This window comes from Cricetulus griseus, chromosome 3 (assembly GCF_003668045.3).
Source record: "Cricetulus griseus strain 17A/GY chromosome 3, alternate assembly CriGri-PICRH-1.0, whole genome shotgun sequence".
Taxonomy (NCBI): domain Eukaryota; kingdom Metazoa; phylum Chordata; class Mammalia; order Rodentia; family Cricetidae; genus Cricetulus; species Cricetulus griseus.
The window spans coordinates 126,825,103-126,837,558 of record NC_048596.1 but is presented as its reverse complement, the minus strand read 5'-3'; the positions used below and the strand labels follow the sequence as shown (position 1 = coordinate 126,837,558).

Genomic DNA, 12,456 nt, shown 5'->3' with positions numbered 1-12,456 from the left:
CGGAGTTGATGGCTCGTGTGTAGCAGGAACCATGGACACGTTTCCCCACACGCTGTGTCTCTAGGCAGCCTGAGTAGCCAAGACGTGGCCCCAATGGATTTTATTCGGGACACCTTTTTGGTGCCGCTCTAAGCTTCCCCAACTTTCTCCTTGATCAACCTCCATCTTTCTTCTTATTTAGAATCCCAAATGGGGACCCAGTAGCCCAGCCCCACCGACTGATTTCCTTGCTACTGGCCCAATGGCCAGGATGGCTACCGGGTGGCGAGTCTCCGTCCCCCCCTCCCCTCCCGCCAGCAAGGAATCTGAAAAACCAGTGGATTCCAGGTTCGCAGCTCGGCCTCCTGGGCAGGTGAGATGGAGTGTAAGGTGAGGATTATGGCAGGAGCTCCAATGGAAACCACAGGACTGTGGATTCCTCCTCTGGGTCACAGGAAAATCAGCTTCCGCAGGATCAGGCCCCACTCCAGCCGCTGGGACCTGTCTGGGATCCCAAGATTGGATGCTGGGAGCTAAACTGGCCGAGGCATAAAGTCTTGCGGTTCACGTGGCGTTCGGAAAAACTTACTGGAAGGGAGTAGAAACCCCTTCTCCGCAAAGCCCAGCAGCTATGTTCTGGCTCGAAAATGGATTTTCTTTCCTTGATGAGCAAGTCTCGCTACTGTGAACAAACCTAGACCTTCTAGACAGCTGTAAACAACCTAGAAGGCGCTAATTTCTGGAGGTGGAGGGTTAGGGCAGAAGGTGAGTAAAGAGAACAATTCTTTGTTGTTTTTTCCTGCTTCTGATCTTTTCATCAAAGAGCAAAAAATTCTTTCACAAGAAACGGATAGTTGCCTACTGTGTATATGCGTGTATACATGTTTTCATGTGCATATATGTGTAGAAAGATGTTCCTTCCCATTGCTTGATGTTCTTAGCATTTTGGAGTATCCAGCTCAGGCTACCCTGCGTGTGCTTCGGTGCAACAGGAAACATAGCTAAAGACCCAATTCACCATTTTCCAGAAGGGAGACTTAAAAATAAAACAACATAAGAGAATCCCAGTGGATTAGAATGGTGTGTTCAGGTGTGAGGCAATCAGCCTCCTGCTCCTCTCTTGGTAATCCGATTCCTGCCTTGGAAGCTACTAGCCGGCTGACCTAGGGGAGAGTCAGCTTGGTCTCCATTAACCCTTATTGGTCTTGGCTACAGAATGAAGGTTAACTACACAATGTATCTAAAGATTGATTTTAAAAGGGATTTAAGGAAGGGCATAAGGAAAGAAAAAAGGAAGAGAGGGAAGGAGGGAGGGAAAGAGTGGAAGTGAGAACACTCTACGAACTTTAGCTGTAAGGATTTGAGAACACTTGGCCCTTCACTTGTGCCCCGCCCTATCTTCAACCCCCACCGCCCCTGCCCCCGCCCCCTGCAAGCAGGGGTTTCTATTCAGAGACAACAGTCTCATCCATCAAGGCGGCATACTCCAGGAAGATGGACTTTAGGGAATAAGAAAATAGGATGTAGTGAATTCCCCCTCCTCTGTTTAACTGACCACCCAAAATCACTTAATCACTTTAAAAATATTTCTCCCCCACCTCTCTCCCCCCACCCCCCCCCCTCTCTCTCTCTCTCTCTCACACACACACACACAAAATTATCCTGTAAAAGATTTAAAAAACAAATCCCAAGACATGGTTTACCTTCTCTCATTGAAGCAAAAGCTAATTTAAAATAGTGTCAGCAGCTGAATATAGCCATAAAATCTGGATGAGATTAGGAAAATTTATTCAGCTGGCTTCAAATGTGGTGGCATTTCTGTGGGTCCCAAGATGATGGGCTTGTGCAGGAAGGTGCAAGCACATGGTGGAGGTACTCTCTCAGTTTTAGAAGAGCCTTGATGGATTAAAGGTTCATATACTCAAACACTAGATAGAGGCTGTCACTCATGTGTACAGTTCTGGAGGCTGGCAGAAGGCAGTGCAAGAAGACTTCTGAATGAGCTCTTTGAAACCTCCAGTGATGGAAGACAAGCTGAAGCAATGCAACAGGGTAGAACCATTATGGCTTGCAAAATCACAAAAAGGCACTTGAAGCTTGAGCTTCAGACTTGGAGTTGGTAGCAATTGCAGGGTATTCAAGCACACAGTGAAAATCTTTTGCCTGGTGTATTTATTCAGAAATCCAAGGTCTCTCTCTCTCTCTCTCTCTCTCTCTCTCTCTCTCTCTCCCTCTCTCTCTCTCTCTCTATTTCTCTCTCTCTCTGTGTGTGTTTGTGTTTACTTTCCAGCACATTGATGACTTAAATCTTAAATACCGGACTATAGATGATGGCATCAGGAATTTTTCTGCCCATTTTAGCAAGCCTGGTATGGGCTATCCATGATTTCAATATTAACATTACATATCAAGTTAACTCCTGTTGAGGAAGTCCCAAGGTCATCTGAAACCACACGAACAGCAGTTCTTATTTAGGAGTGGACAAAGTCAAGAATGATGTTTGGATTCTATATACTTTCATTATCAAGAGTCTGTAAAGAAATCTTTAAAACAACAGTTAATTTTTACTATGTAAGGAAAAAATATTAATTTGATTGTGTCAAGTGCTACATGTGGAGGTGTTAGTAAGGAAATACCCAGGGAAAGTAATATTGTTAATTAGCTGCATGAGCGAACTTCAGGCAAATACCAGCAGCACAACAAATGAGGGTTCATTTGATTTAAATTCCTTTAACTACACACGCAAAGAAAACTTTAGAAGGAGAAATAGAATTTAAGGATTCACTTTTGTGTTTAGGACATTTACCTACCTCCAGTTCAATATAATTTGAGAATAAGTTGATGACCAGCAATTGATACACTGCCATATAGAGGAACATTATATATTAATCTAGAGGACATTTAGGTACTCACTTACCAGCTTTACTTCTCTTCTTCAAAGGCCATTTACTTGTGAATGTGTGCTAATAATAAAGGAACTCTGTACAGAATGTAAGAGGGATTTTTAAATATCACATCTAATTTCTTGATTATAGAAAATATTGTCTTGAAGGTTTTCAAGCTGTATGCTTGGAAACAAATTGCCCTTGTTATTTTGAGTACAAGGTAGAGAACAGTAAATTTCCTATCTACCTATTAGAATTTATTACACATTAATTAATTTTATTTAAGAGATTTCTATATATACAACTATGGTAAATTGATTGAGATGATGCCCTTTAAACATTCAAAGTAAAACTGCAACCATTAAAGGAAAGGAATATTGATTTCAGTGACAGATGTTGTGCTGGGTATTTCTTGACAGGACCATATCACATCAAATGTCAAATGTCCAAGACAAGAAGTTAAAAATTAAGGAAGCCTATGTCTTTGCATATTGTATGTTAGCTTATTTACTTCCAAAGGTGCTGCAATTTTCTGTTGCATATTTTTCTTCTTATTGCTGGTCATATTTCCAAACACTCAAAAGAATTTAGTGTCATGAAATTTCAACACTGAGGTGTCTTAAAAGTTATTTTTTCCTTGATAGACTCCTCTGAGTGATAAAGACTCAGCTTATTTACCCATTGATTTTTCTCCCAAGCGATTTTGGTTAATTTAATGGCCTTCAAAACCATGTATTATCTTGCAAAAAAATCTATATTTCCTATATACATTGAAGTGAAATAAGAGATGTCTAATCTTTTTAAGGAGGTATATAGTTCAGTGTTCCTCAGCTAATGAAGAACTACTCAAACCCCAGGGTTTTATTAAAAAAGAACACACAAATCTGTACTTTTTTGTATTCTATGTGTGCATGTGTGTAGGTATGTGCTGAGGCTATGAGAGGGGTCTGGTCACCTGAAACTTAGATTACAGAAGGTGCTGGGAATCGAACTCTGGCCCTCTGAGAGGTCAGTTAGTGCTCTTAACAATGGAACTGCCTCTCCACTCCCCCACTTCTTTCTTAACAAATCTTAAAACTGACACTCTTATGGCATGGATGATCATGTAGGAAAGTCTTTGACTCTCTATTTACTCTAGAAATGTCTTTTTTGCTTATGTACTTGAAAGATCTTGGGTCAGAATTATCTAGACCCTTTAAAGATCAGCCAATAAAATTTCTAATGATGGAACAGAGGCGCAATGTTTACTTTGAAGTCTGAGTAACACAGAAAAGTTTTCCTAATAAATTAGAAGCAATTCTATCCTAGATAAATAAAAACAGGGCATCTCTTAGACATGGTTTGGGTTTATGTCCTTCTGTCCTACAGCCTCTGATTGTAAAGTAGACAGTCTCTGTCTTCAGTAACTATCTCATTGTTAACAGGATAAACGCTTGAAATATAAATATTGCCAATGGTCTTTCTTATAGAGCTAAAAACATTATTAAATATTATTTAGATTTCTGCTCAGATTTGTATGTCCAGTCAGGAATGAGAAGTTTATAGTTTAACCCCCTTATTTCCTTCCTTCCTTCCATCCTTCCTTCCTTCTAACAAACAAAACAATACTACATATGCTAGCTAAAGAGAACCCCTTCCCCCCAAAAAACAAAAAATAACCCTTAGAATTTAATATCTTGGAAATACAGGCACATTGTTTTCACAATTGAATTCTTAATAAGATTTTGTTTGATGTCATCTGACTGCTAATACAGAACACTTCTGTATTATACAACTTATGACTATAAAATCAAATTTTAATAGTATACCATCTTGGGCTTTTCTGAAGTGAAGGGAGCTTTGAAAACTAAATCTCTTTTAAAAAGAAAGCAAAGTGACAAGTGGCAGGGCAAAATGGCATTCCTCTTTTTAGTGAAGTCAGAAAAATATTTTTTTTTAAATTACTGTAGCATCTTTTTCACCAAGTGCAAAAAAGAAATGGTAGTGGGAGGACAACAAAAAGAGAGGTTCTCTTCATTCTTTACCACTTCAAACCCCAAACATCAAACAAAACCAAAACTACTTCCTACCTACCTCTCAAAGTAGCTCCTAACACTTGGGAAGAGTTTCTGTGTAACTAACTGCATAACTTCCAGTACTCTCAGCTGCCTAGCTTTTCAAGGCAATGACCAGCCTGAGTTAGCAACCAGACAGCCTGGTGAAGGAGGAAATAGGGACCTATCACTCAGAGGCAAACTTGGGAAAGTAACTGTTAAAAGTTTCCAAAGGAGGTTTGAAGAGGCAGGACAGTAGAAGCTGATAGAACCAGTTTTATTTTTTTCTGAAGCATTTCTAACTTTTATGCCTAACCCCCTTTCTTTTACTATCTGTCTTTGTGCCTCCAGGGCTAGGGAAAGAGTGGGGCAGATCCGAGATTGCTTTCAGAGTTTGGCTCCTCTGATGATGGATTACCATGTCAATTTAAACGGCATAGGATTAATTTGTTTCAATGATTTCTCTTTAGGCTGAATGCCAGGCGTTTTCTATCTCTCCCCCTTGCTCTTCAAAACAACGAGAGAGAGAGAGAGAGAGAGAGAGAGAGAGAGAGAGAGAGAGAGAGAGAGAGTCTTTCCATATTTTAAGTTGAGAGACAGTAATGGAAATAGACAAGTTGGGTGTACTGTTGCAACACAGTTATAGGTTTGAGTCTTTTTATCTCTGAAGCATACAGTCAGTCACATTAAAATGAAATTGGTCCCAACATTTATTCAATAAGTACTTGTCTTGCAGATAATCCAGTGCAGAGTGCTTTTGACATATAAGGATTTAATTTCTCTTGGACAAGTTATTAGTACAACACATTTAAACACACCACCTACGATGAGGTGATTGAGATCTCCAACAACCTTAAATGCTCATTGTGAAAAAGAGTTTGCATGAGGGAGGGGACACTTTAGAGAATGCATATTTCACATATGCATACATGCACACATGCAAACAACACAGGCACTCGTGCGTGTTTGTGCCTGGATCCACACATCTCCTGAGTTCATATGATCACATTCTTCAGTGATGCTAAAAATTTTTCATCCATTATGCAGATGTATCTAACCTTTCCAAAACTGAAAATATACAGTTTTCAGTTTTGAAGGATTTCTAAAGTGCACAAGAAAAAAAAATGCTGTTCAAATTCACTTTCTCTGTGAGACCAGACATACTATGAAGTTGAAAGTGGTACTAGAAAGCACTTAGGTACCATCCAAAATCAAGAATCCCCCCACCCCACCCCCACTCTTCTTGCCTACACTAAACTGACAGCTAGCTAGAGGATGCTGCTGGAAGGATAAAGGCAATTTAAGTGAAATGGTGTACCCTAAAGTGATTCTTTTATTTCCCAGTTTAAAGAGCATTCCTTCAGCAGACTCAGAAAGATAGGAGAGGGATTCCAATCTAAGTACTGATCATCTTGGGAAAACATGACTGTTCCCACCCTCTTTTCCTAATGGTCTCTCCTTATTCCAGGACCCCACCACATGAAAATTTAGCATCATAGTTAGGAATAATAAATTGCATTTGAAATCTGAATACAAATAGATTGTATAGCCTTCCCCCTTTCTTCTCAGCCCTCTCAATGCACAGCAGCTCTTTATTTGTGTAGCTTCCACTTTGTAAGGACAGACACAATCAGAGGCCAATCAATGGCTGTCAGAACTGAATATGCAATTTTAATTTGTAAAAAAAAAAAAAAGTTGTTCGTTGCTAACCTTGGGGAGTGGGGGGAGGAGACTGTGTATCACTGAGAAAACAAAATCTTGGAGAGTTCTCCCTGGGAAATGGTGTTACACATGAGCAGAAAATCCAGGCAAGAAAGGCTAATTGAATGGAGAAAGAGAATTAGGTTAAAAAATAGAGTACAATCTAGTATCACATTTTCACTAGTGTAACTTGAAATGAAGGTGTCTTCGAGTCACCAGCGATGCCAGAGCGTTTAGATGTCGGCCACAGATGGGAACACCTATTGAAATGTGTCTGAAGAAGATTAATAGGGCTTGTCACTGTTGGGAAAGCACTGGTTGGCTGTAACTTTCCACCAGCCCAAGATGAATTACCGATGAATGCTCCCTTATCAACCCCATCACTATCGTTCGACACTAAATCAAATTGAGAAGTTATCTGTGATCAGAAAATTTCTTTTTTAAAATAGACATATACCTTTAGGCCCCAACTCCTAAATAATCCCATTCACAAAACAGTCCCCCAGCCCTAGATGCTTCTTCGGCTTATGCTGAATTATAGCTCAATAATGAATATATTTTTAAAGTTCACACATAAACGGACAGCTGGTCAGACTGTGAAGTTTGACAGTATTTTAATGAATATGAAGGCTTCTTGGAAGTCATCATTTAATATTTCAGCAAATGTGTTCATTTTCCCTTTTAGGTCCCCCACTCCCTTAATGGAAAAGCAAAGAGATAGTGAGTGCATTTGCTTGTCTTAACTTTGTGACCTCACAGTTATCTAATCCTCTGGTAAGATGAAATTATGAGAATTTTGAGTTTAGGTAGATAACAGAAGGACAAAAGTAAATGGATGTTGGAGAAAGGTGGCCATGTGCAGTTTTTAAGGGTTTAATCGTACTGCATGTAGCTCATTTTGGGGATGTGTTGAGACCTCTATTTGAGGAGACATGTAGTCTATGGCTGAGTTAGAATCAGCACCCCACCCCCCAATCACCTCACTATGGAGTCCTGGCTGGCCTAGACCTCAGAGAGCCTCCAGTCTCTGTCCCCCAAATATTGTGATTAAAAGCCTGAACCACCCATCCCATCCTTCATATCTCATTTTCAAGGTGATTTATTTGAGAAAGTAAAGTCAAAAGTCATTATCTTCTTATTTATTAACCAACTCTGAGCATTCGTGTCTTCCCAACCTTGGGTTCATTATGCTTTAATAAAACCACCAACTGTTGGGGTTTTTTTTTGTTGTTGTTGTTGCTTTTTATTTGTGCCCTTGCTATTTACAGAGTGCCTTCACATGCAGGATTCATTTGATTTCTATTGGAATTGTGTTCAAGCAGATTTCTTTTGAATTCCCATTTTGCTGATGAGTAAACCAAGGCTGGCTTGTCTGAAGTCAGGGAGTCAATAGAAACAGAGATTTGGGAACTATGTTACTATGTCTTTTAGTCTTTATTTGGGATTTTTTTCTTTCACTCTGAGTCATTCTGTAAACAGAAATTAAAAGATGGTGACAATGCTACTTGCAGCTAACATCTAATACATAGTAGAACATGAACACTAACCTGCTACCTAGTCTCTGTACAATTCTCTTCAATAGATACTGGTATTATTTCAATAACCCAAGAAAATGAAACAAGGTTTCTAGATTTTAAGGACCTGTCTAAAACTCACATTTCTGGGAAACTGGGGACACTCAGGAAGTTTGAATGCAAAGCCAATGATGAGAGTAGCTTATTCCAGGTCCCAGTTTTTAATTCCCATAAGCTTTGAATTGCACTGAGTGGGTATAAGACATCTCACTTATTTTCTGAATATGAAAAAAAATTCAGATTCTGAGGTAGTTCATGGGCTGCTGTCTTTGTATTTACTTATTAGTCCATGGGCTGCTGTCTTTGTATTTACTTATTATTTGTTTATGTAATTTGCAGTGCTTGTGATCAAACCCTAGGGCCTCACACATTCAGAGGAAGCCATGTACCCTGAGCTTTATTGCCCAGCCCTGAGTCCTGTAATTCTGTTTCTGCCAGTTTTTCTGTAAGCGCTGGTTTTGCCAGTTACAATGTATATGACCTCCATTACATGGGCCTTTATTGTCCTTCTCTGGAAAATGGAATGATTAGATTCAAGGTACCACGCTATAATATTTGGGGATACTTTTCTCACTCCTGAGAATGAGGAGAGGAACTAAAAGTAATCGCCATGTCCACGTTGAGTGGCTATAAGACACATTCATGACTAGGCAAGAGAGAGAGCTTTGCCCTTCTAGAGACTGTCAATAAGAATGCTCAACACTATAAGAAATTGTTTTATTTTCTTTGTCTCTAGAAGCATGGAATAGTCATCTTGCAATACCTCATGGAGCTGGATGCACCAAGACCATGTAGGCTCAGGTCTCTTCTCAAAATAGCATGCTATTTGTCTGCAATTTATACACAGCCTCTGCTGGGTTGAGATCATCTCCAAATTCCTCATGAGGCTTGCATGCAAATGCTCTTTTGATGGTTATACTATATATGCATATATAGCTATATATATATATATATGTATAAACTAAATATATGTAGGTTAGAAAATAAACAAAAAGAGGATATAGACTTTTGTGAAGACACAATGTCCATCCTCCTTCCTTCCCTCTTTCCCTCCCTCCTTCTCCTCTCATTCCCCTCTTCCTGTCTGTCCATATTAATTTTTGTTGTTTTTTAAAGATTTATCTATTTATGTTTATTGGCGTATTGTCTGCAGGTACATTCACACACCTGAAGAGGGTACAGTTATAGACAGTTGTGAGCTGCAATGTCGGTGTTGGGAATTGAACTCAGGACCTCTGGAAGAATAGCCAGGGCTCTTAACCACTGAGCCATCTCTTCAGCCCTGTCCATATTAATTTTATTGTTCAGACTGGCCTCAAATTCATGATTCTCTACCCTGGGCCTCCTGAATAGAGGCAACAGGTTTAATATATTAAAATTACACTTTGAACATCAGTTGTTTGAACTCTCTGCTGGAGTGGGCTGACTGTACTCCAAGTGTGGAAGGTTGTTTAGAACAACATGTAAGTTAAAATTGAGAGGCAAATCTTTGGCTTTCTTGCTTTTCAGACACAATTAAATAGACTCCAGGTCTGTAGAGGCATGGGCAACTAACTCAGCTAATTGGTGACAACACTGAGATAGAACCCCTTTTTCTTCTTGGTCTCCAAACCATGAATCAATACCATTCTGACAACATCACCTCCCACTATGCTTCTTGTTTAACCAGTAATTCTGGCCCTCTGGTTATTTACGCATTATAACTGTTTTTGTTGTTGTTTTGCTTGTTTATTTTTTGGATTTTTGAGACATAGGGCTTCTCTGTGAAACAGTGCTGGCTGTCCTGGAACTCACTCTGTAGACCAGGCTGACCTCGAACTCACAGAGAACCACCTGCCTCTGCCTCCTGAGTATTGGGATTAAAGGCGTGCGCCACCATCTCCCGGCTGTTTTGTTTTTGAGATATGATACCTTGGGTGAGTTGTTACTGATAGTAATGTGTGAATTTTTCTAAGTCTCTATCACAATCATCTATTGTGAAACTTAACAAAGCTAACCAGCTAAATAGCCAGAACTTTGATAAAGAATCCTATAGTAGGAAAGCTTATTAAAAAGGCATGGCACAACATACCTGCAATCCCCTTCCTAAGGAGGTGGAGACAGTCAGCAGGTCAGGGTCACCCTCACCTACATAGCAAGCTCCAAGCCAGCCTGGGCTACATGAGATCCTGTGTCTAAAAATAAACAATCTAATTTCTATTAGAGTGCAACAATATTCTGCCCAATTGCTGTTTATTTCAGCTCGCCTTTGATAGTTTCCCAGCAAGAAATGCCTGTCTTTTAAATCTTCCCTTTCCAGTCCCAAATCATCTTTGCTTGGTCATTGCCTGCTTTGGGAACACCCGTCTGGGTTTAATCAGAAGTTACAAGACAAAATGTGCATTATTAAGAAATATAAATATTTTCAGAAGCAATTAAAGGGATGAAAGATTGATTCATCGTGTAGATTAGATGTAATTTGAAGCGGCTTGTCCTAATGAGAGCTACTGGGATCTAAAGTCAGGAGTTGGCCTGGCCACCAGTTAGAAACCCCAAGCAATGGAATAACCTGTCAGTGATTCTCATTCGAGATATGCCCAGACACTTCTTTTTTTCTTGCCAATCTCTGAGCTACAACTCCTTCCTTACTCCCCTTAGGGACTTGTAATAGTCACCTTTGAGAAATCATGACTAATTCTTTCTTCTCTTCAGCGTTTAGAAGGGAGCACATCCTTTTCACAATTCCGGAAGTTGGCTTAGCATTAACTTTCATAAGAACATTTTGGCCTGGAGGCGTCTGTATTACAATTTCTTTCTTGGCTTAATAAAAGGTATCACATTATCTACCTGGTCAATCTCTATTGGCTTTCAAAATTAGGACATGGAAAAACCTAATAAGCCTCATTAGGATATCTGCTTAAAAAAACAAAACAAACACACTCACACACACACACACACACACACACACACACACACACGACCAGGGTGCCTCATTTAGTGCATTACTTAAAACATCCCATCAGAGCTGGGTGGCCAGGGACTTGAATACAGGTATCCTAATTTGAAATCTTTGTTAGTCTGATAGTTCTGGGGAAAAAAAAGGGGGTGCGTAATATTTAGGTAGAATTTTAATACGCAAAGGATCAAAACCTGATTGTTGTATTTTGTTTTTATTTTCTTTCTTTCTTCCCTTTAATCCTACCTTTTGTCCTCATGTCTGTGTGTGAGAGATGGCTTGATTTTCTAGAGATGCTTCACCCATCCACAGCTGGAAGTCCAAAGAGGACCGAAAATGTCTTTAAAATCAACCCAAGTCCGGGAGCCTGAGAGAACAAGTTTTCCTTTGTTGTAGGGGATAGTATTATTTGCTGTAGGTTTTTTGATATACATTCTAAATTAGGCCTGCAAAGGCATGCTTCATCTTTAATTCATCACTCTCAGCTGAAAGAGATTAGCAATGTCTAGCACGCACCCCTCGTATGGTGCTGACCTCATCAAGTATGGCCTGAAATTAATTAGCCTCATTCATTCCAAATGGAGAAGGATAATGGAGCAGCGTCTAAGCGATGACCATCACACATTGTATGCAGCATATTTAAAAGGCCTCAATTTTCAAACCGTGTAGATTAAAATTCTTCCAGAGCTCACAATATGCTTGCATTATCAAGGACCTAGAACAGAGTCCAGTCGGTTTTGTGCATGCATGGTAGTGCATGTGGCTTGTATGTTGCATGGGTCCTTTGCCCGGGGTCTGTTAGCTATGTCTGCTTTCAGCTGGTTTGCTCTCCAGAATCACACCTGGGGTACTAGACCAGCAAAAACCTGACATTCAATCCTGTGTTAAACGATCTGGTAGCCCAGTCAGTACGCTAAGTGCATGTTTTTGATTGGCAGTCAGAAGGCAAGGGCAGAAGAAACACTGTAACTGTTTTCCACCAACATCCTAGATGGTGTCTAATTTGGACACAGAAAAGTTCCTTAAAGGGAAACTCAACTTTTCTATTTCAAGTTATTTTGGAGACTTTTCCCAGTCTTCACTGTTTTGATCATATTTTAAAACATGATCAAGGATCAAGTTAGAAGACCAAATCCCTTCAGTTTACCATCTTGCTAAGATTAGCTGATTTTTTTCCTCTTCTGGGGATTGACTAAGAGAGGCCAAATTTTTGAATATCAAAACTGCTTTCTTTTTGAGCCAAAAAAATCTTGACTCTCGAGTTCTTTGGGATCCTCAAAGACATTGTAAAGTTTATTTTTATGTGCAGTAGTTTGGGACCATAGATCAGAAGAAGTCAGAACCCGTGA

At 39.7% G+C, this 12,456-nt stretch overlaps 1 long non-coding RNA gene across 1 annotated transcript in view; it reads left to right on the top strand.

The window, feature by feature from the left end:
- Positions 1 to 364: 364 nt before the first annotated feature.
- The window catches only part of LOC113834914, a 39,459-nt gene continuing 27,367 nt past the window's right edge, over positions 365 to 12,456 (top strand). The window contains exon 1 of the long non-coding RNA XR_004769151.1: positions 365 to 744. This is a non-coding gene — a long non-coding RNA (uncharacterized LOC113834914). The remainder of the gene's footprint in view (positions 745 to 12,456) is intronic.